Source organism: Panthera onca, chromosome E1 (assembly GCF_046562875.1).
Source record: "Panthera onca isolate mPanOnc1 chromosome E1, mPanOnc1 haplotype 2, whole genome shotgun sequence".
NCBI classification, from domain to species: Eukaryota; Metazoa; Chordata; class Mammalia; order Carnivora; family Felidae; genus Panthera; species Panthera onca.
The window spans coordinates 56,687,403-56,710,893 of NC_138352.1; the positions used below are offsets into that span (position 1 = coordinate 56,687,403).

At 39.5% G+C, this 23,491-nt stretch overlaps 1 long non-coding RNA gene across 1 annotated transcript in view; it reads left to right on the forward strand.

Moving 5' to 3' along the window:
* The window catches only part of LOC144614299 (uncharacterized), a 111,129-nt gene that overhangs the window by 86,699 nt on the left and 939 nt on the right, over positions 1-23,491 (forward strand). Inside the window, exon 3 of the long non-coding RNA XR_013551968.2 lies at positions 22,859-23,041. This is a non-coding gene — a long non-coding RNA (uncharacterized LOC144614299). The remainder of the gene's footprint in view (positions 1-22,858; positions 23,042-23,491) is intronic.

Genomic DNA, 23,491 nt, shown 5'->3' on the forward strand with positions numbered 1-23,491 from the left:
CTCAGGGGTTAAGCTTTAATCTGTGTCCTATCGGCACTTGAATAAGACAGACAAGACACATTATGTAGGGGTTTGGCAAGCATGTAGAACATTGTATGATAAATAAAAATTATGTATTTAAATTTGTACACGTATGAAATGTGAGATAATACTAATGGTTACTATTTTTGAGTGCCTACTATGTGTCAGGAATTTTCTGAGTCTTGTGTAATTGTTCTCGTTTATACTTCACAAGGACTCTAGGTGAACACAATTTTTCTTAATTCTTTAGACATGAAGTAATTGAGGTTTAGATAGAGTGATATCATACAGTCAGTAGGGAATATGGTTCTCTTCTAGCATGTACAAAGAGGTATGAGGAATAATAATCCCATGTCATTTCTCATACTGTTTCATTTGTGTAAATGTGCTTTCTCCCTTGTCATTTAAGCAAACTTTTGCTCATACATAAATGTCTAGTCCAGATGCCAGCTCATCTCTAATATCTTTCTTGACATCTACCACATTCAAAACTAATCATTCATTCCCTTTTGCTCCAATATACTTGTGATCTAGGGTATCACACTCTGTCATAATTGGTTTATATCTCTTTTCCCCCAATCCTTCTATATACCCCATGATGTCAGAGAATGTCTTATTCACATACATAAACATGGTGCCTAGCAATTGCTCTCACTGAATGTTAGTTGCGTGAATGTGGGGTTAATTGAAAACATAGGGCATTTACTCACCCTTTGTCATGCTATAGATAATCTAGATGGATAGAGAAAAGAAAAAAGAGCATTCAGACGGTGGGGATCTGATTGAACAGGGGTTTATTTTTGACTGATGGACTAAATGACTGTTTGGATGGTATGTATAGGAAGGTAAAGAAAAAGAATACTGCTACAATGAGGAGAATGTAAAGATATTCCTGAATTTCTACAAAGTAAGTAGATATTGTATCATCACACTATTGGGAGAAAGGTGTGAGCAAATATCTAGGCTTTAAAAATATTATTTGGCAGTGAGTGGGTAGAGTGATGGGAAGCAGGAAGAAAGTTCAAGTGGTGGTTGCACAATAGGGATGAGAGATGAATGCCTGTCTAGGTTGGTGGCAGTGGGAGCAGTAAACAAGATGGTGATGCAATAGCATTTCAAAGAGAGTCAACCAGGAGCACTTACAAAATGGGCAATAGAGGAGGGCACTTGTTAGGATGAGCACTGGGTGTTATATGTAAGTCAATTTGACAGTAAAGTATATTAAAAAAATAAAACCTAAACAAACAAACAAAAACAAAAATGAGCCATAGAGGTAACAGGAGACTTCATTGTTAAAGAGGACTCATAATTTAATATTTTTTCAGTTGTATACACATTTTATAATTAAGTTCTAATAGTGGAAAGATAATCATTTGTAAAAACAAGAAAATGTATTTTAAAATCTTACCAGAAACAAAGTCAAAACACAAATGACTGAATGAGAAAAAAATACTTGTAATTTATACCAGAGTAAGTGACCTTACTATATGAAGTACTTGTAAAATTCGATTAGAGAAAAGGCAAAAACCTGATGGAAAAATAAGATGAAGATCTTTCTTTATCATAAAAAGATGTCCAGTCTCATGCTTAAGAATACAAATGAAGTTATACAGGATGCCACTTCTCACCTGTGAGAGTGTCAAAAATTCAAACATTGACAACACTCTCAAGTATCTAGAGATTATGTGGAAATTGCCATGCTCATACGTTTTTTAGTAAGATTTGGCGATAATTAGTGGCATTATTCTTTGACTCAGTTATCCTAATTGTATAAATTATTCAAAACATACTCTGGCAAAACTATGAAAAGATGTTAGGCAAGATTATTCATAGCAGTGCTATTTGTAAAAAAAAAACAACAACAATAAGAACTAGACACAACCTGGGTGTCCTTCAGTAGGTAGTGTGATTAAGCTATGGTGTATCCCCATAATGGAGCACTGTTCAGCTGTATAAAGGAATAAGGGATATCTCTATGCTACTGTGAAGTAATCTGCAGGATATATTGTTGAGATGACAAAGTAGACGGAGAAAAGGGTCTACAGTGTCTGTAGACACTACAATGTGTCTAAAAAAATAAGAGAACACATATAGAACATGTATTTGCTGGGGCTGCTGGGTGGCTCAGTCAGTTAAGCATCTGACTTTGGTTCAGGTCATGATTTCGTGGTTTGTGGGTTTCAGGCCCCGCATTGGGCTCTGTGCTGACAGTTCAGAGCCTAGAGTCTGCTTCAGATTCTGTGTCTCCCTTTCTCTGCCCCTCCCCTGCTTGTGCTCTATCTCTCAACAATAAATAAACATTAAAAAATTAAAAAAATAAAATGTATTTGCTTATATTACATTTTTTAATATTAATGTGGTATGTATATATAATGGAATATTATTCAGCCATAAAAAGGGATGAAATCTTGCCATTTGCAAGGACAAGGATGGAGGTAGAGAGTATTATGCTAAGCTAAATAAATCAGTCAGAGAAAGACAAATACCATATGATTTCACTCATATGTGGAACTTAAGAAACAAAACAAATAAGCAGAAGGAAAAAAAAGAGACAAGTCTAGAAACAGACTCTTAACTATAGAGAATAAACTGATAGTTACTAGAGGGGATGGGGGGTGGGAAGATAGGCAAAATAAGGAGTGCACTTGTGATGAGCACAGGGTGATGTATGGAATTGCTGAATTGTATATTGTGCACCTGAAATTAATATAACACTGTATGTTAACTAATTGGAATGAAAATAAAAACTTAAAAAAATACTATTTAGGAAATTAAAAGGTAAGCCACACACTGGAGAAAATACTTAACAAAGCATATATCCCACAAAGGATTTGTATATAGAACATATAAAGAACTCTTACTACTCAATGATAAGATAACCCAACAAAAAAATGGGCAAAATATTTGAATAGGCATTCACCAAAGAAAATATGTAGATGGAAAGTTAACCCATGAAAGGAGTAATCATTAAGAAGGTTCACATTAAAACTACAGTGAGAATACCATACACACTCTAGAATGGTTGACATTAACAAGACTGACCTTACCAAGTTGTTGGTGATAGCATGAAGCCATTGGAATTCTCACACAAGGAAGGGATATAAAATGGCACAGTCACTTTGTAAAACAGTTTGACAGTTTTTCAAAGAGTAAAAGATACACCTACTATATGACCTTGCCGTTCCACCTTACCCGAGAGAAGTAAAATCATGAACAAAGGGAAAATAAAAAGAGACAAACCAAAAAACAGACTCTTCATTATAGGGAACAGAAGGGAGGTGGGTGGGGATGGGTGAAATAGTGCAGGGATTAAGAGTATACTTATCTTGGTGGAAACTGTTGAATCACTGTATTGTATACTTGAAACTAATATAACACTGCATATTAACTGCACTGGAATTAAAATTAAAAAAATAAAGTTAAAATGATATGTCCATTAAAAGGTTTGTTCACAAATGTTCATGGAGACTTTATTTTTTAAGATAAAAAAAATCTGGGAACAACCCAACTGTCCATCCACAGGTGAATGGATAAACAAATGTGGTGTCTCCATACAAGGAAAGACCTCTCAGTCATAAAAAGAAATGAACTAGTGATACACATAACAAAATGAATTTCAATATAATTATGCTGTGTGAGAAGCCAGGCAAGATAGAGTACACAATGGTAGGATTCCACGAAACTCTAGAAAATGGAAACAAACTTGTAGTGACATTGGATCTGTAGTTGTCTAGGGGTGGAGTATGGGAAGGAATTGCAGAGAGGGTGATAGATATTCATTATCTTGATGGTGGTGTTGATTACAGCAATATATATCAAAACATCAAATTGTACACTTAAAGTAAATGCGATTTTAGTATGTCAGTTGGACCTTAATAAAGCTGAGAAGAAAAGAAAAAATAATGGAAGTATCAACCATAATTTAAGTTTATTTTTTGAGAGAGAGGGGTTGGGGTGGAGAGCAGAAGCAGGGGAGGAACAGAGAGAGAGGGAGAGAGAGAAAATCCCAAGCAGGCTCTGCACTGGCAGCACAGAGCCTGATGTGGGGCTCAAACTTACAAACTGTGAGATCATGACCTGAGCCAAGATCAAGAGTCAGACGCTTAACTGACTAAGCCACCCAGGCACCCCTCAACCATAATTTTTTTTAAGGTGGACTCAGAGAAGGTAGAGGAGATAAAGTGGGAGAACAGAGGATTGAAGCTAAATTTTTGGAATATACTCTTTCTATAGGTTTGACTTTGGACTCATGTCAATATTTTACATAATTTTAAAACAAAATTAAAAATTTTAAATCTCAAAATTATTAAAACATGGCAATAGCAAAGGACCCTAACTGTATATGCAGGCATAAAAAGCAATTATTCCAAGATCAAAAATAAATAAAACAACAGAAAAAGTCTTAAGTTTGATTTCAGTAACTATAGTGTTGGTAATGTTATTCTGAGACTGTTGGACAAACATAGAATAAAGAAAATGAGTAAATACATTGGTGTCACTAAGAACTGATACTTTTGCATAGAAGAAATGAGATTTATAAGTAAGATATATGAGTTTAAGTAAAAGCTCTGTAGTTCTCAGTAGAAACTAAAGACCTGGGTATCATTTAAATATATATTTTCTAGGGATTTAGTAGTAATGAACATCACATATTTCAATTTATGGTCTCAAATACTGTTTCTACCTAAAAGGAACTGAAGATCCTTGGAGAAATGACTGATTAGAAGTTGGGGGAAGGAAATACATAAACAAGTCTGCAATATCCTGTTATATGAAAAAGCAAGGAATTTTCAAAGACTACTAGATTCATGTCAAAAGGACTTGGAGGCCAACTCGAAGTTGTTTATTTGAGCATCAATAGAGGGATATAAACCGGAATGGATTGATTCACCATCAAGTCTACTGAAATCCATGAGTTCATGTTAATGCAAATTTTAAAAAACAATAAAAAAAAACTCTTTGGTCACTCTTGGAGGATGGAAACTGGGAAATAAAGGGAAAGAATCAAGCATTTATTTTGCCTCTCCTGTCCAGACTATTCCTTAGGACTACCAAATGTTGACGAGGGAAGTTTATTTTTATGGAATTATCCCAGCTAATAAATGGCAGGCAGAGGAATAATAGAATTGCAGTATCATGATTTTGCTATGCCTAATGAATAATGGTCCTAGGCAATGATCATCAGTAGCTGCTTATATCAAAAAAAAAAAAAAAAAAAGGAGACAACTGGACAATATGTGCCTCCCGATTGAAAAGCACACCACGATCTGTGAAGCAGTTTTTGGGTCCTACAGATCTTTTGGGATATAAGTCTCCCATTAACAGGTTTGGCCATTGTCTGGGTGTGTTGTGTAACTTAACTGTAGTTATTGGTCTGTGACAAAATGAGGTGGGAGAAGGTAGTGAGAGGAGCTTGTGCTGTCTTCCAAGACTGAAATTTCTGCATCATCTTCAAGATGGAGGTGGCACTAAATGTCAACAAGGAAATTGGATCACCTCTCCAAGCCGAGAGTGTTCAGGGAAATTTGGGGACTCAAGATCTTCAAATGCATCAATCCAGATGTCCCCATCTCATATATCAGGGTCCCCATCTCTTCCAATTAGGGCCCTGACCCTGCCATGGCAGTACTGCTTAGACTGAGTGAACAACCACCTCTGGAGCTCTGCTTTTCCTATGGTGATGTCCTAGCCTTGGTCCTCAGCTTTATCTGCCCTCTAACTGCAGGAGATGAGAGTCAGTCTCTCTGCTGCCAATGAAACTTCTGGCTTTTACATCTGTCCTTTAATCTCTGATTTATCACCCTCAGCCTTTCATTATGTTTTCCCAAATCGTCAGTTGCTCCCAGCTACGTTCAACTTCACTCTCCTTATAATTACTATTAACTGCTTTCAGAGATATATAATATGGAAAAGATGTTCCAGGGAGCATTAATTGCCTACAGGTTTTCCAAAAAGGTTTTTCTCTGATGTTTATCCAAGAATTCCCAAGAATATGTCTTATCTAAGAACTGAAGAGATCTGTCAGTGAAACTGAAGCTGTGACTTTGTAAGATTGTAAGACTGACAAAGCCATGTTGTATGTCTTACATGTGTATGTACCGTATGGTTGTCCAGAGAGCATAGAAAATCTTAAAGAAGAGTACCATCACACTGATTTTTCATATAGGAAAGAGGTGATTTATTTTGGCATAGAGTTATAACATAGGAAAATTGGGGGAATAAGAATTATAAAAGAGAATCCTTTGGACAATTAAATCCTTTGGACAATAAAAATCTATAATGTAGAAATACTGAAATCAGACTTCAGCTCCCTGAGCTTGATGAGCTGGTGCCCAAAAGTTAAGGATATTTTAGGGAGAAGTGGTCACTACAACAATTGGTGTGTTGTAAGAAAATTCACACTTGGATGAAAGGGGGAGATCCAGAAGCGGAATTTGGACTGAGGTTAGAATATGCTCACAGAGTCAGTGGGATGGTGGTAGGCTCATTGGAATAATGAGACCCAACTCAGTTGAGCAACATCAGCCCCATCCCATGTGTTCTGATGGTCAGCAGAAAAGGAGGGGCTACATCTGTGGGGCAGAGGTAGGCGGAGATGGTGGTCACAGAGAAGGGGGCTCAGCAGCAAGAGGAGGCACAGCACATGGGGCGGGGGCAGGTGGAGATGACACAGGTGGGGCGATAGCAAGTGGTGTGGCAGGAGACCCGGCCACAGACTGGGCGCAGGCAGCAGGAGGGGCAGCAGGAGGGGCGGCAGCAGCTGGAGCCACAGCAGCTGGAGCCACAGCAGTTGGAACCACAGCAAGAGGGGCGGCAGCAGCTAGAAATGCAGCAGGAGGGGCGGCAGCAGCTGGAGCCACAGCAGCTGGAGCCACAGCAGCTGGGGCGGCAGCAGGTGGTCTGGCAGCAGGAGGGGCGGCAGCAGCTAGAGATGCAGCAGCTGGGCCTGCAGCAGCTGGAGCCACAGCAATTAGAGCCACAGCAGCTGGAGCCACAGCAGGAGGGGCGGCAGCAGGTGGTCCTGCAGCAGGTGGTCTGGCAGCAGGTGGGGCGGCAGCAAGGCTGGCAGCAGCTGGAGCCACAGCCCTGGTCAGAGCAGACGGAGCCACAACAGGAGCTGACCATGGTGTCAGAGGAAGGATTGGGGTTTCACTAGTAGGTATGAGTGGGTTTCCACAAGGGTGGTTTCTTGAGTTTGAATGTCTCCTTACCTCTGTCCCCTTTTATACCCTGCTGAGTAGCTGACATTACCATGAGCAACACTCTTGTTTTTCCTACCAGGAAATCAATTAGTATTACTAAGTTAATAATTATGTTTATCAGGTTAAATATGCTGATATCTAAGAAAAGCATCATTTCTCTTTTTCTGCAGTGTTGTGATTCATTGAATCTTGTTAAGCCACATGAAACCACTTTTGCATTTTTTTTCCTAATGTGTCTTCGAAGTTGGAACTTTCATATGATATTCTGTTACTAAGTTTTTCCGTGTCCTGTTTTCATGTGTGACTCCACAGTCATATTTTGTTTTATTATTTTAATTCCAGTATAGTTAACATATTAGTTTCAGTTGTACAATATAGTGATTTAGCAGTTCTGTACATCACCCAGCGCTCATCACAAGTGCACTCTTAATCGCCATGGCCTGTTTCACCCAATGATGAGTTTTTCCTCCTATTTCCTTACCAGTACTCCACCTGACAGTGGCATGCATTTTTTTCACTTTGACAAAAAGAAAAAAAAAAGACGGGGTGGGGAGGGGAGAGACTTGACGTTGTGATAGCTATCTTCAAAATGTGCTCATGGATTTAATTCTTTTTTTCCCATGTCTTATTTTGAGGATGGCTATCACAATGCCAAATCTGTCTCTCTGTCTGTCCTGTCTTTCTCTCTCTCTCTCTCTCTTCAGTCAAAGTGGGAAAATGCATGCCATTGTCAGGTGGAGTATTGATAAGGAAATAGGAGGAAAGACTCATCACTGAAGATGCTTATGTACAATGGATGGGGAGGGCTGGACTGTGTTTCCTGGTTGATTGGAGAGTCCGGGTGTCACTAAAGACATTCCATTCTCATGTGATGATTCTACCTCAAGACTTAGCTTTCACCCATTCCTTTTTGATGAAAGAACCATTTTCAGAAATGAACTTCTTCCTTCAGGAATCTTCTCCACATATGCTAAAAGTGAGGGGGTTTGAGCTATCTTTTGATTGGCCAACATATGCAATGGATTCTGCATTACATTGGAGTTTTTATTTAAAGCATCTTTTTCTTGTGCTCTTTCAATAAAAACTCCAATGTAATGCAGAACCCATTACATTACATTCACTGAATTACATTCAAATTCAAGTCTTTCTGCTTAAAGAGGATATAAACAGATAAGGCTTGTTTGTCCTGCAGGCATTTAAATACGCTATATTGAAAGGCAAGATTTATGCAAATACTCAAAGCATCAAAGAAATTAGTGTCCAAAACAATCATTATGTATTTAGGATTCACGTACTTACAGTGAAAAATGAGATACTACAGGGAGATACTATTTGTGAGTGTTTGCTGTGTGCCAGATGGTCTGCTGAATGCTTTGTAATTATTATGTTGATTTTTCTTCTCCAAGAACCCACGAGGCACTCATCATTCTCTAAGAGTTCACATAGACTTGTGTTAAGGTTATTAAGTTACAGTGTAAACAGTACTAATTCCATACCTTTGATTGTGCTGTTACACCTCCTTAGAAGTTCATTCTCCCCTATCAACTCAGCAATTTCTTGTTCTCTAAGTTCCAGCCCAGATGGCTCCTCCTCTCTTATGTTTTCTTTGACATTTATTTTTTTAAAACTTCATCTGCTCCTCCTTTATGCTTGCTATCACATTGTGGAACCCTCAAACTTCGCACATGTGTAAGTCTCCAGCTGTCTCCAGCTGGATGGTAAACACCTGAGGTGGACACTTGAACCGTAGGTTTCTTTTCATCATGCATGGAGCAGAGCACATCATCAGTGGCTTAAAAAAAAATCTCTAGGAATCACTTTTTAAATTGAAATGTTTTGCAATTCTGTAAAGTATTTATGGTACCAAAATAAATTCTACAAAGTGAGGCATGTTTAAGGAAGTCCTGCTATTTATTTCTATTCCTCCCCCCCCCCCCCCCCCGCCCTTAGAGAATCATTTTTATAATCTAAGGTTTTCCCTCTCATCGCTATTTTAAATGCAAGTGTGTTTTCATTTGCATAGTTGTATCTCCTTTGTTTCTTTTTTTAATGTTATTTTTGAGACAGAGGGAGACAGAGCATGAACGGGGAAGGGGGCAGAGAGAGAGGGAGACACAGAATCTGAAGCAGGCTCCAGGCTCTGAGCTGTCAGCACAGAGCCTGATGCAGGGCTCAAACCCACGAACCGTGAGATCATGACCTGAGCCGAAGTTGGACCTTAACCAACTGAGCCACCCAGGCGCCCCGAATCTCCTTTGTTTCTTAAACGGTTGTACACTGATAGGCTTAGCTCCAACTTGCTTTTGCTTCACTTAACAATTTATCTCAGATTATTTCAGAGTAGTAGGTACGTTCTGATGGTCTTCATTTCATTTTCAGCCACAAAGTATCCCATTCTGTTGCCATAATAAGATTTATTTAGCCAGTCCCTTATTGATGGGCATGTGGGTTGTTTTCAGGCTTTCACTATTAAAATAATACTGTGCACTTGAAAACAGGAAGTGTCTTTTTTATCTTGGGGGTTGTGAATTTGATGCATATCTGTAAGATCTATCTTATTAATTACCTATAGTTATTTTAACATTGTGATTGATTTTTCTTCACATGTTCTCTCTTTAAGTACACAGTGTGTTAGTCTTTGATGATTGGACTGTCTTTTTTACTCCGGCATTGCCTTCTGTTTCTGAAATTTAGCTTTGTAGTTATATTTTCGTTGTAGCCTTTACCATAGTAAAGTTATCCCACTTTGTCTCCTCTAATGCTTTTTGGTATAAATCTAATTTGTTTGGTATTAAAATTGCAGCTTTTATATCTTCATTTTTCAAAATTGCTTTAGAAATTCTAGGTTCTGTATGTTGCCACATAAATTTTAAAAATCAGCTTCTAAGCATCTATTAAAAAGTCTGAAATTTTGATTGGTATTGCATTGAAATTTTGGATCGACTGCAGGAGAATCAACATTTTTTCCCCTTTTCAGCTGTGCTTAATATATATTTAATTCATCCATTGACTTGTTAATTTCAATGATGCTGTCTTTATTTTTTATAAATAAAAAATTCATTTCATTCAATTATTTATTTATTTAAATTCAAGTTTGATAACATACAGTGTAGTATTGGTTTCAGGAGGAGAACCCAGTGATTCATCACTTACATGTAACATCCAGTGCTCATCACAACAAGTGCCCTCCCAACAGATGCCCATGACCCGTTTAGCCCATCCCCCAACCCACCTCCTCTCGGACAACCCTGTTTGTTCTCTGTCTTTGGTAACAAAAACATGGAAGAGCTCTTCCCACAGCTGAGTAACTTTACAAAGAGAAATTAGAGAAGGTCTAGGTAAATGGAGATATATGTCACGTCCCTGGATTGGAAGGAGGAAACTCCTTCCAGAACTCTTCCATATTTTTGTTACTTTTTTGTCTCAGCATCTTATGTTGTTGATACTTTTGAAAACTGAATTGTTCTTATTTAATTTTAATTCCATAATAATTGATAGTATATAAAATACAATTAATAAGAAATAAAATTACTATCTTTTTTTAATGTTTAGTTTTTGAGAGAGAGAGAGAGAGACAGAGTGTGAGTGGGGGAGGGGCAGAGAGAGAGAGAGGGAGACACAGAATCCAAAGCAGGCTCCAAGCTCCAAGCTGTCAGCACAGAGCCCGATGCGGGGCTTGAACAACTCACGAACTGTGAGATCATGAGCTGAGCCAAAATCGGATGCTTAACCGACTGAGCCATGCAGGCACCCCAAAATAAAATTATTTTTTAATGTTTATTTACTTTTGCAAGAGAGAGAGTGTGTGTGCAAGTGGGGGAGAGGCAGAAAGAGAGGGAGAGGAGAGGGAATCACAAGCAGGCCCTATGCTGTTATCACAGAGCCTGATGTGGCGCTCAGTATCACAAACTGTGAGATCATGACCTGAACCAAAATCAAGAGTTGGACACTTAACCAACTGAGCCACCCAGGCACCCCTAAAATAAAGTTAATTTATACTGATAGAAATCTTATGTCCTCGTCAAATTTACTTACTAGTTTCAGGAGTTGTTGTAGTATGGGAGCCCAACCTCCTATCAGTTCCCACCCCAAGTGAGTAACTGATGATCAGCTCCATTCTGTTCCTCATCCGTGAACCTGTCCCTCTATCTTCCTCTCCTAACTGGGCGGCTTTAGTGTGGCTCTAGGTTTGAAGGGTGGGGTACATCATTAGTAAAACTGTCCTTTTGGGAATCATGTTCCCATTTGTATTACAAATATTTTCATCTAAAGAGGGGCTTTGAAGCCCAGTCTTTTTTGTAAAATAAAAGTACAGAGAAAAGATACTGTGTAGAAACCTGAGTGGGCAATGTATAGAAAAACATTTAAAAGTAAATACATCAACTTTATTAGAATATCTGCTCCATTACTATAGAGAGCTTTCTGTGTGTTGGTCTCTGACATTACTCTAGTATCTTTTTTTTAAAAAAAATATTTTATTTTTGAGAGAAAGATGGAGGAGCAGAGAGAGGGGGTGACAGAGTTTCTGAAGCAGGCTCTGCACTGACAACAGAGAGCCTGATGGAGGACTTGAACTCACAAACCATGAGATCATGACCTGAGCTGAAATTGGACACTTAACCGACTGAGCCACCCAGGCGCCCCTCTAGTATCTTTAGCAGTGCCTCCCATGTAATAAATGCTTGATAAATACTATTTGGATGAGTGAATGAAGAAATTGGCATTTGGAAGGGTCAGGGAAAGCAGACCCACTTTTCAGTGAAAGCACTGGGCCCCTGTTTCTCCATGGAAGCAACTGACAGGAACTCAGGAATACCTTCTTATGTGGTCATATAGTCTGTAATTTGCCACAGTTTTCACCAAACACATCATCTTATCAAGGGCGTGCTTTACTCATCTAAGTTACCTGCCTGTCCCTTGAATGCATGAGGATCTGAAATTTGTCTATCAGTAGAAAAATGAGAAATGGCTAAGGTCCTGTTGCAAATCGAGTCAAAGTCAGTGTGCATTTGATTAGCTGCATGGATGACACCAGTGTCATCGAGTGCAAGTCTGCATACAAACTTGCATACTGTGCCAAACAACATGTTGCACAGCTACAGTGACTGGTGTGATTCATGAAACGTGTATTGTGTTCTTTTCACTTTTACGTACTTAACAGTCCTCCAAATTTCTGGTTTTCATGTTGTTATTTTCCTAGGACAGGTTCATAGTTAGGTGATTTGCTTAGGAAATAAGGAAGCATGTAAGAAAGAATCAGGGAGTGAATAATGGAACCTGACTTTTACTGAGAGGTGTCAGGACCATGTTGTGTATCCTGCAGGTAGGTGTAGGTCAAATACACTTGCCTACGAGCTGAAGACAAAATCTGAAAGGATCATCAATCACACTGAATTGTTAATGCAGGGAAGTATAACTTTATTTTGGTACAGAAATATATAAGGTTACAGAGAAGGCCCAGAAAAGGGAAGTTATGAGAATGTCACCAACTGTCAAACTGAAGGATAAAATCTGTTATTGCTTAAGTGCTCTGGGCCATATCCATCTTCTTCAACAGCATGACGTGGTTCTTCAGTAGAATCAAGGCCCAATTCAGTTGAGCAACATCATTTCTACTTCATGTGTCCTAGCAGCAGAAAAGGAGGGGCTACATCTGTGGGGCAGAGGTAGGCGGAGATGGTGGTCACAGAGAAGGGGGCTCAGCAGCAAGAGGAGGCACAGCACATGGGGCGGGGGCAGGTGGAGATGACACAGGTGGGGCGATAGCAAGTGGTGTGGCAGGAGACCCGGCCACAGACTGGGCGCAGGCAGCAGGAGGGGCAGCAGGAGGGGCGGCAGCAGCTGGAGCCACAGCAGCTGGAGCCACAGCAGTTGGAACCACAGCAAGAGGGGCGGCAGCAGCTAGAAATGCAGCAGGAGGGGCGGCAGCAGCTGGAGCCACAGCAGCTGGAGCCACAACAGCTGGAGCCACAGCAGCTGGGGCGGCAGCAGCTGGACACACAGCAGCTGGGGCGGCAGCAGGTGGTTCTGCAGCAGGTGGTCTGGCAGCAGGTGGGGCGGCAGCAGCTAGAGATGCAGCAGCTGGGCCTGCAGCAGCTAGAGCCACAGCAGCTGGAGCCACAGCAGGAGGGGCGGCAGCAGCTGGACACACAGCAAGTGGGCCGGCAGCAGGTGGTCCTGCAGCAGGTGGTCTGGCAGCAGGTGGGGCGGCAGCAAGGCTGGCAGCAGCTGGAGCCACAGCAGCTGGAGCCACAGCCCTGGTCAGAGCAGACGGAGCCACAACAGGAGTTGACCATGGTGTCAGAGGGTGGAGGTTCTGGGTGGGTTTCCAAGAGAGTGAGGATCTCGAGTTTGGGAGTCTCCTTGCCACATGGCCCATTTTATACCCCCCTGAGGTACTTCTGTGGTTAGGAAAAGACTATTTCCTTCTTATTGTTTATATGACTGCAAATGCAATTAGTAAATTAGATCATTATATTTTTCTAGGAAAAACTCCCAATATGGAGAAAATAGTTCTTTCCCTTTTCTCAAGTTCCTGAGTTCTCATGTGAATCACTTCTTATTTCTTCCTTTGTTTGCAGTGTCACAAGACTTTAATCTCTGGGTATCATGTGACACAGGTGGGTCCCTATGTCTTCTCTGTTACTCACCTTGACATGATTGTGGGAGAGCTTCTGAAGGAGTATGATCTCTAGTGGAAAATTAATGTTTCAGTAGATGGAATGCTGGTAGCAAAAAAGGGAAGTGAGCTTCTCTTTGAGTGTAAGAAATGAGGAAACTTTGATTTGTCGTGTTTATTGTGGGTGGTCATCGGGTTAACAAAATTCCTACAGGATTCCAGGCTGTGTTCTCATCACTCTGATGTTCTGTGAAACAGTTAGCAGCAACTCCAGGTTTTTTAAATAGCAAAGAGTCATGTGGGGTTGATCAGAGTTGATCAGAAATGTCCTCTGGGCTGATAGTTTTTGATCTGTTGACAGCATAGCCCACCATTTTCCCCAAGGGGCTCGAAACCTTTTCCCCAAGTCTTCCCACTGGGTGAATGAGTCCTCTGGTCATGCCCATCGAGCCGAGCCATGGGTTGCCGCTCTATATCCACCCCTCTCCCCATATGAGCTGTGGCAAGACCAACATTGGTAAGACGTGAAAAGGAATCAATCTTTGGAAGGAGTGCAGGAGAAGTTGAAATGTTGCTTAGCATTGTCTTGGATAGGGAAGAAGTGGAGAGTTAAAAATAAAAGAAAAAACAAAATAGTCTCTGCAGAAAGGTTTTTATATTTTGCATCTTTTGTATTTTAAAATTTCATTTACACATTTCGAGTATCTCTTTTTTTTTCCCACATGTATTCCTCCCACCTTTCTTCACAGTTCACAGGTTCCCTCCTTGAAGGCAGCCAGAGTTTCCAGCTTTTTTTATTGCTTAACACATAAGAAACAAATAAGAAGACTTACCCATTTCTTTCATTTATACAAATGGTAGCCTATCAGTCGTGGTCATCCTGCTTGGCGGTTTTCACATGAAGAATTCAGATAACGTATACACTGCTTGCCATTCTTTTTCTTTTACAGTAGCATCGTATTCTGATTATGAAGGTACTGTAATGTATTGAGTCAGTCTCCCACTGTTGGATATTTACTTTGCTTTTAGTCTTTTGAGATTACTTACAATGCTGCAACGAATAAGCCTGATCATACATGATTTCACATGTGTGAGTGTTTTCTATAGAATAAACTCTTCTGGAAATAAAATAGCTGGATCAGAGTATACATTTGTTTATAATGTTTGTTAGATAATGACAACTTCAACTTCCTTAGGGATTATACCAGTGTACCCATCTACCAGCAATGTGTGAATGTTTGGCTTTCCCTATTTTTATTAATGCAGTGATACACAGGACCTACAAGTACATAGATACATGTACAGAGATGTGTAGTTATGCATATAGACACCTATCTATCTATCTATCTATCTATCTATCTACCTACCTACCTATCTATCTTATCTGTCATCAATCTTGGTCAATATGAGATACGTAGGTGATTTTTTTTTTCTTTTTCAAATTTTTATTTAAATTCTAGTTAGTTAACATATAATGTAATATTGGTTTCAGGAGTAGAATTTAGTGATTCATCACTTACATATGACGCCCAGTGCTCATCGCAATAAGTCCCCTCCTTAATACCCATCACTTATTCAGCCCATCCTCCACCCAGCCCCCTCTATATGTGATTTTTTTTTTTTAACGTTTATTTATTTTTGAGACAGAGAGAGACAGAGCATGAACGGGGGAGGGTCAGAGAGAGGGAGACACAGAATCCGAAACAGGCTCCGGGCTCTGAGCTGTCAGCACAGAGCCCGATGCGGGGCTTGAACTCACGGACCGCGAGATCATGACCTGAGCCGAAGTCGGCCACTTAACCGACTGAGCCACCCAGGCGCCCCTCTATATGTGATTTTAATTTGCACTTTTCTTATTGTAAGTGAGATTGAGCAGCTCTTCAGATGTTTAAGGCTATTGGTATTGCCTTTTCTGTAAGGTAAAATTATAGAAATTATATAGAAAAAATTATAGAAATTTTCTATATTGTCTGTAATTCATGTTCTTCTACTGGGTGTAGCCTTTATACATTGATTTTTACAGGAACTCTTTGCATATTATAAAAATTAGCCTTTGTATGTGATGTGAATTTCAAATATTTTTCCTAGTTTGTCTTTATTCTTTGACTTTGCTTATGTGGTTTTTGCCATACAGACATTTACTTCTGATATAGTCAAATTTATTAATCTTTTATGACTTCTGGGTTGGTGTCATACTTTGAAAGTCCTTTCTGATTGTGTAGACATTATCTCATAATTTCTTTTGTCCAGAGTTTCATGTTTTATTTTCAAATATTTACTCTATCAGAAATTTATGCAGCTATAAAATGTGAGGTTTAAATGTTTTAAAATCTGATAATCTGATATGACCATAACCTACCACACTTACTAAGTAATAATTTTTTCCCCTACTGATTTAAAATGGCAACTTTTCATATACTAAATTTCCTTACATATTTGGGTCTATTCCTAGACTTGCTTTTTCAAACTCACTGATGATTTTTTCATGCATGAATGCCACAGTTATCAATGCAAAGTATTAACTTGATCTTAATAGTTATCAAGTCCAAGCCAACATCATTAGATTATGGCAATATGCTAGTGAACTCAAACATTTGTGTAGCAAAACAGTAAATACGTACTTGATGCCTTGCCATGAGAATGTAAATTGCACCTGGCAGAACCTTGAAACTGATGTGGAAAAGAATGCATTAGCCAAGTCTGGGATGGTATTACCAGTCTTGATAGGCTTGTTTTGCCTCCTGTAAAGTTTGTTTATATTAGTTACAACTGAAGCAATCAGAGGAAGATGCTGTGTAATCACCAAGAGTCTGCTGTTAACCTCCAGGAGCTGTCTTCCCATACACTGGCCAGACAGGTCTGTTAACAGTGTTTGTGAGAATTAAAACTCTCGCTCGGGGTGCCTGGGTGGCTCAGTTGGTTGAGCGTCTGACTTCAGCTCAGGTCATGATCTTAGGGTTACTGAATTTGAGCCCTGCATTGGGCTCTCTGCTGTCGCTGCAGCTTCAGATCCTCTGTCTCCCTCTCTCTCTCTGTCCCTCCCCTGCTTGTGAGCTCTCTCACAAGCAAACAAACAAACCCTCTTGCTTCAGCTGTTTCCTTCATCAGAACAGTCATTTCTTGTTGCTCTTCTGGAATTCTATATTGCTTAGGATTTGCTACCTAGGAGGGCTTGAGCAATTCCAGTGGTACGTATTTAACGTGGCCAAATAAAACTGGATGGAGGGCAGACTTAGTCCGTGCTCCATTCACTTAAGATCATCCCAACTCTGTGTTCAGGTAAAGTCAGTGGGACCACAGAATAACCACTCAGTAACACTTTCCCATTCACAACTGTTTCTATCTTGAGTTTTTCTACCACAATATCTCTGGTATCACTTTTGGTTCTCTAGGAGCATTGTAACTCTCCCTGATGGAAATCACTGTCCACTGAGTGCCTGTATGAGTAATCCTAAGAAGTTTGGCATGCTGCCCTTTGACTCCTTCACCCAAATTCTCACATACATATTCTTAAGACATAGGGCACCTGCTCCTTGCTATTATGAGCCCTGGGTACTGAACTTTTCCTTGTTGCTTCCCCTGAACTCTATCCACACTTTTGTAAATACTCTTTTTATTACACAGATTTAGAATGCTGTCTTGTTTCTGCTGTGACCCAGTTCTTGTTATAAAAATGGGAAATTATAAGTCTCATATACTTTAATACTGAAAAAAGCAGTATAAAACATTCTTTGATTTAGCTCTAGCTAATAAAGTGTAATGTTGAAACCAGAGCCTGAATCCTATAATTAGTAGTTATCAAAGAGGAATATATAGGAGGATAAAAGATTGGTTAACTCACTGTGTGAACAGACAGGGCTGTATTCTATAGTAACATTTCAAAGTAAGTTGAAAAAGTGAAGCTGAAAATATCTATAGGACATTTCTGTAATATACTAAGAACAAAATACCCAACGTGTGTTGGGGTGAACCCCATTTTATATCAACTCCTATCTGGTTTGTCTCTTATACCTTATAACTTTTTTTTTTAATTTTAGAAATTATAATTAACCCTTAATTATACTTGTTAAGGCTTTGGGAAATATAACACAGCTACTAGATAAAACTGGTGTATGTAAAATTTGAATTTAAAATATTTTTACTATACCCCAGATTGCGAACCAAAAGTTATGGACCCTTATATTGGCATAAACAGACATTTTTGTGTATATTGTGACACATTATCTCAGCTAAGGAGGATGATTCTTACCTGAGTCTGGGTGCTGGGGAAAATACCCTCTGCATATTCTCTTAAGTAAAACCAGGTAAGGTGATAAAAGCCCAAAGTGAAAAAAAAAATCATCAAGGAGATGAGAAACTTCAATAACATGAGAATTTTCATGAGACTGAAGAAAATACGGAGTTTCAGTCTAGAAATATTAAATGTGAGCAACTATTAATGAAAAATTTTAAATTTTTTATGGAAAAGTTGCCATGGACTTCATAATTTTCTAGAAATCTGGATTTAGAAGGTATACTTCATTTTCTAAAAGAGAGTTTTTATGCTTAGAGTGGAAAGGAGGAAGGAAGGAAGAGGAGGGAAAGAGGGAGGAGAAAGTACTTGAGTTAGGCAGAGCACCCAAAATTTGCACAATCAGTAATGGAACATACTAGAAGTGGAAATATAGTCAAAGGAAATTTAAGTGACTAGGGTTTCAGGAAAAATAACCAAAAAAAAAAAAAAAAGATATTTATTGACAGCTGACATTATGTATCCCACTCTGCTAACTGTAGTGTATACATGGATTATGTCTTTGAACCTTTGAAGAACATTATATATTGTCCTCATTTCTCAGAGAAGGCAAACCGAGGCTCGGAGAGGTTATGCAATGTTGCCCATATCATACAATGAATGCCTACTAGAGTCTTGATTCCAATATAAGTAACTGCTCTTGAACACATTCTCCTGCATTTGAAGTAAGATGGGCTTTAGTGTGAGGTGATAGCTAAGGACATGGACACATACATGCATGCACACACACATGTACATGCCAAATCATTAACAGATCAGGAGATTTTAGTATTGGGGAAATGGCTGTTTATTAAGAACACATGAAAAGAATGTCATGTAAGATCATCACAATCAGTGTATACGTAGGATGAAGATATTGCTGGCCTAAAAATGGATGTATCGGATAAAAATCATTTGACAATTGTTTTAATCTATTATTTCCTAGAACTGAATGCCAACTCTAAATGCCAAATCAGAAGATGAAGAGTTGGCAGCTGAGAGTCCATCCCCCAGTCACTGGCTGGCTCTAACACATTTTATGTGACTTGTGGAGACATCCCTATGTCACAAAGATTATAGACAGAGAGATTCAGCAGCAAGAGGAGGCACAGCACATGGGGCGGGGGCAGGTGGAGATGACACAGGTGGGGCGATAGCAAGTGGTGTGGCAGGAGACCCGGCCACAGACTGGGCGCAGGCAGCAGGAGGGGCAGCAGGAGGGGCGGCAGCAGCTGGAGCCACAGCAGCTGGAGCCACAGCAGTTGGAACCACAGCAAGAGGGGCGGCAGCAGCTAGAAATGCAGCAGGAGGGGCGGCAGCAGCTGGAGCCGCAGCAGCTGGAGCCGCAGCAGCTGGAGCCACAGCAGCTGGGGCGGCAGCAGCTGGACACACAGCAGCTGGGGCGGCAGCAGGTGGTTCTGCAGCAGGTGGTCTGGCAGCAGGTGGGGCGGCAGCAGCTAGAGATGCAGCAGCTGGGCCTGCAGCAGCTGGAGCCACAGCAATTAGAGCCACAGCAGCTGGAGCCACAGCAGGAGGGGCGGCAGCAGCTGGACACACAGCAAGTGGGCCGGCAGCAGGTGGTCCTGCAGCAGGTGGTCTGGCAGCAGGTGGGGCGGCAGCAAGGCTGGCAGCAGCTGGAGCCACAGCAGCTGGAACTACAACAGGAGTTGACCATGGTGTCAGAGGGTGAAGGTTCTGGGATGGTTTCCAGGAGAGTGAGGGGCTTGAGTTTGAAGTCTCCTTGTGCCATGGCCCCTTATATATGCCCTGAACAGGGTGATTTGTCAACACATCTTCCTTGTTTTTGTTTATCTAATATTTAAGTAATTATCACAGTACACAGTAATGTTTGTCTATGTAATGGTTTAAACTTGTGGGAAACAAATTTTCTTTTCTAGATGTGGTAAGTTCTATCTGGTCTGCTTTTCCTCCTGACTCATACCTGCTAGCATCTTCCAGACCACACTCTCCTCATCTTCCTTGACAGTGGGCTGTCATGTGATAGGTGGCATTTACAGTTACATTTCTTCCTGTCCCATTTCTTCTAGCAGTGATAGGATCAAGGCAGTTATATTTCTGGTTCTGCATTTCTTCCAATGATCAGTTGGGAAGAAATCCTATCTGCATAGTGTGGCATGGGACAAGAGGAAGAAGCTCTCTTTGGTGGGTCATTTTTGAACAATGAGGAAGGAGACAACTCTATGTGTGTATGACATTGCTGATTTCTGTGCCACTGGAATGGATTTTCTTGGATGTTTCTCCCTTTGGATCTTGTCCTCTGCCCCAAAACCATGGCAGACAATTATCTGTGTGGTCTGCATCACTGCCATGTCCCATCGCTCATTACATTGTTACTTTGCTGTCATATATATTTGTGTTGTTTTTCCCAGTTGGTCTTTAGATTCTGGAAGACATAGCCTCGTTTTTATTCTTATCTCATTCTTAATTAAAATATTCTTCAATGGAGGAAAAATGGGCCCAATAATCAAAATGTGTCTCTCCTCAGAATTTACCTCTATAGCTGGGAAATCTATGGCACACATCTTTTTCCATCCACTTGAAATGTGAATGGATTTTAGTCAATTTAATTTAGTTACCATTTCTACTTATCCTGTATTTAGTGATGGTCTAACCTGAGCATGCAGCAAATCATCTGAAGGGCTTATTAAACATGGTTGGGACAAATCCCAGAGATTCTGCCTTAGAGTGGAGCCTAGGTTTGGCATTTCTAGCAAGTACCCAGATGGATGTTGATGCTAAGGACCCAAGGACCACACTTGGAGATACTCCTTTGTTCTGTTCATTCAGGCTTTGAGGAAGTGCCTCTATCAAGTTCCAGCCTATTTATAAAGCAGATTTGTTGAGTGGGTAATCCAAGATACACATGTTGCCAGTTCCTGGGGTGACAAATATGGTTTAGGGTCTTCTCCTTGGGAATTTACAGATTACTGTGAAGATCATACGTGCGTATGCACACCCATCCCCCCCCCCAGCCCGCCCCTCTCCCCCATACAACTGTGCAACATCAAGGAACTCATAGTAGTATAATTTAACTAAAAGAAGAGTGTCTAAGACAAATTAGCCAAGGTGACAGTTTGGTAAAGACATAGATTTATTCATAAATAAATAATTCTAGTTACTGTTTCTTACTTACTTTGTATGATTTGTTTTACATTTTAGGAAAATTTTACATACTCTGAAAGGTACAGATTCTAAGTGTATTATTTGATGAGTTTTGACGAATGGATACACATCCATGTAATCCCCATCCCTATAAGATATAGAACATTTCCATTATATCAGAAAGTTCCCACATATCACTTTAGTAAACTCCCTGCCACCAAAGAGACAACAATTGTTTTAGTATTTTTTTTCACTGTAGATTTGTTTTGATGTAGAGCTTCAAACATGATATATAGCATCATTTCTTTTCTGTCTGGCACCATTTACTTGGCATGTGAATATTATTAATGTTGATACTTGTATCACTAGTTCATTCAGAGCTGTAGTGACAAAGTACCAAAACTTATTGTAACTACTACCAACCATCCTTGTTTACCTGGGACTTGATGGGGGTTCCAGAACTCAAAACTTTGTTAAACAGGAAAGTCCCAGGCAAACAGCAGCATTGATCACCTTCTGATTAAATATCTTAATTGGGACCATTTGAAGACCAAGACCATTGCAATATGTTTATCACAATAACTTTCTTAGCAAACACTGATTTACGTGTTTTTATTCCATAGGCTTGTGAGGCAAAGCTAGAGAACCTAAGGCATTTAAACAATTCGATTGTGAGGCAACATGGTGTCCCAAGGGGAGAGATTTTCACTTGATTTGCTGTATGGGAGATGCTGAGGGAAGAAAAACCATAAAAAGAAAAAAAAAAGAGTTCTTAATACCAGGGGAGAGCTTTCTATATAAATCGAGAGAGATTAAGAAAACCCTTTTGTCATATATGGAAAGGCAGAGTACATTCTCATTATAGAGAAGTATGCAGAGAATCAGCCCCTAGACCAGTGGTTTGCAAAGTTCGCTGCATAATCGGATCACCTAAGGAGAGATAAAAATTACTTATGCCGACTTCTGCCCTGAAAAATTCTGATTTTAACTGATCTGGTGTATGGCCTGGGCATCTGAATTTTTTAAGCTCGTGAGGTATAATCTTAAATGCATGGCCAAGTTTTAGACCTCCTTAAACTGTCTATATCACACAGACTTGTGTAGTATTAGATTGGGAACAGAAGTAGCTACAATATTAAAATATAATTGGTAACACTTAATTAATAGAATTGTACCGATTTTGAACCACTGAACTTTGAGCAATATCAGACTGAAGCATCGATAATTCTCTTCACTCTTGTAAATCCGTCTTATGCCAAACAAAAGTCCTACATGGATAAGAATAAACAATGGGGCATGGACCACAAAGGGAAATTACTATAGACAGCACACTGAATTTTTTAAAATTGCATATCAAAAGCAAGAGAGACATCACTCTGTGTACTCCTTGCTAAAAATTTTACCCATAGTCTGGTGAGGTAGAATTGATAATTAACATCAGGACCATGCACACAAATTATGTATGGTCTACCTAAACTTTAGTATTTTATTGCATAGAGTAGATGGAGTGTAATTTTTTTCTTCATTGTACTTAAACATTTTAATTGTATATGTTATATAAATATATGTGTGAATATATATAATATAAAATAACACTTAAATTTTTTTTTGTTGTCTTTTTAGAATTCCACAAAGTAAAATATGGTAGTTAGGTAAACATCAATGAAATTTGAATGAGGTGGACCCAACTGATGTTTGCACCACCATCGAGGAACCTGTGTTGTACCTTCCAGAGAAACTGATCACATCATATTAATATATCCTTTAAAGAATAACATGCAAAAAATAAAAGATTTTTCTCATCAGGTAAGACATATGTTAGTACTCATTATTATTTTAATAAATGCCCAGATACCTGGAATGTATTTTGTCTGTAGCTAAAATGTATTACCACTAGGTAATTATAGTGACTTAGTTTGTAGAATTATTATCTAAACAGACACATAAAAAAGGCATGGGTAATTGATAGGAAAGTTAACATATTTCAAGTCAATTAAGTTATTTTATAATAAAATAAGCTCCATTAAAATATTTAAGGATACACATTAACAATATTGCCAGTCTTGATATAAGGTAGTATGTGTAATTAAAGCAATATTTGAAACCATATAAATGCCTATATACCATTGATTGAATTTCCTTCAGTTCTCTAACTACGGTTGACCCTTGACCAATGCAGGGGTTAGAGATGCCATCCCCTGTGCTGTCAAAAGTCTCCACATAACTTTTGATTCCCTGAAAACTACTAAATAAAGT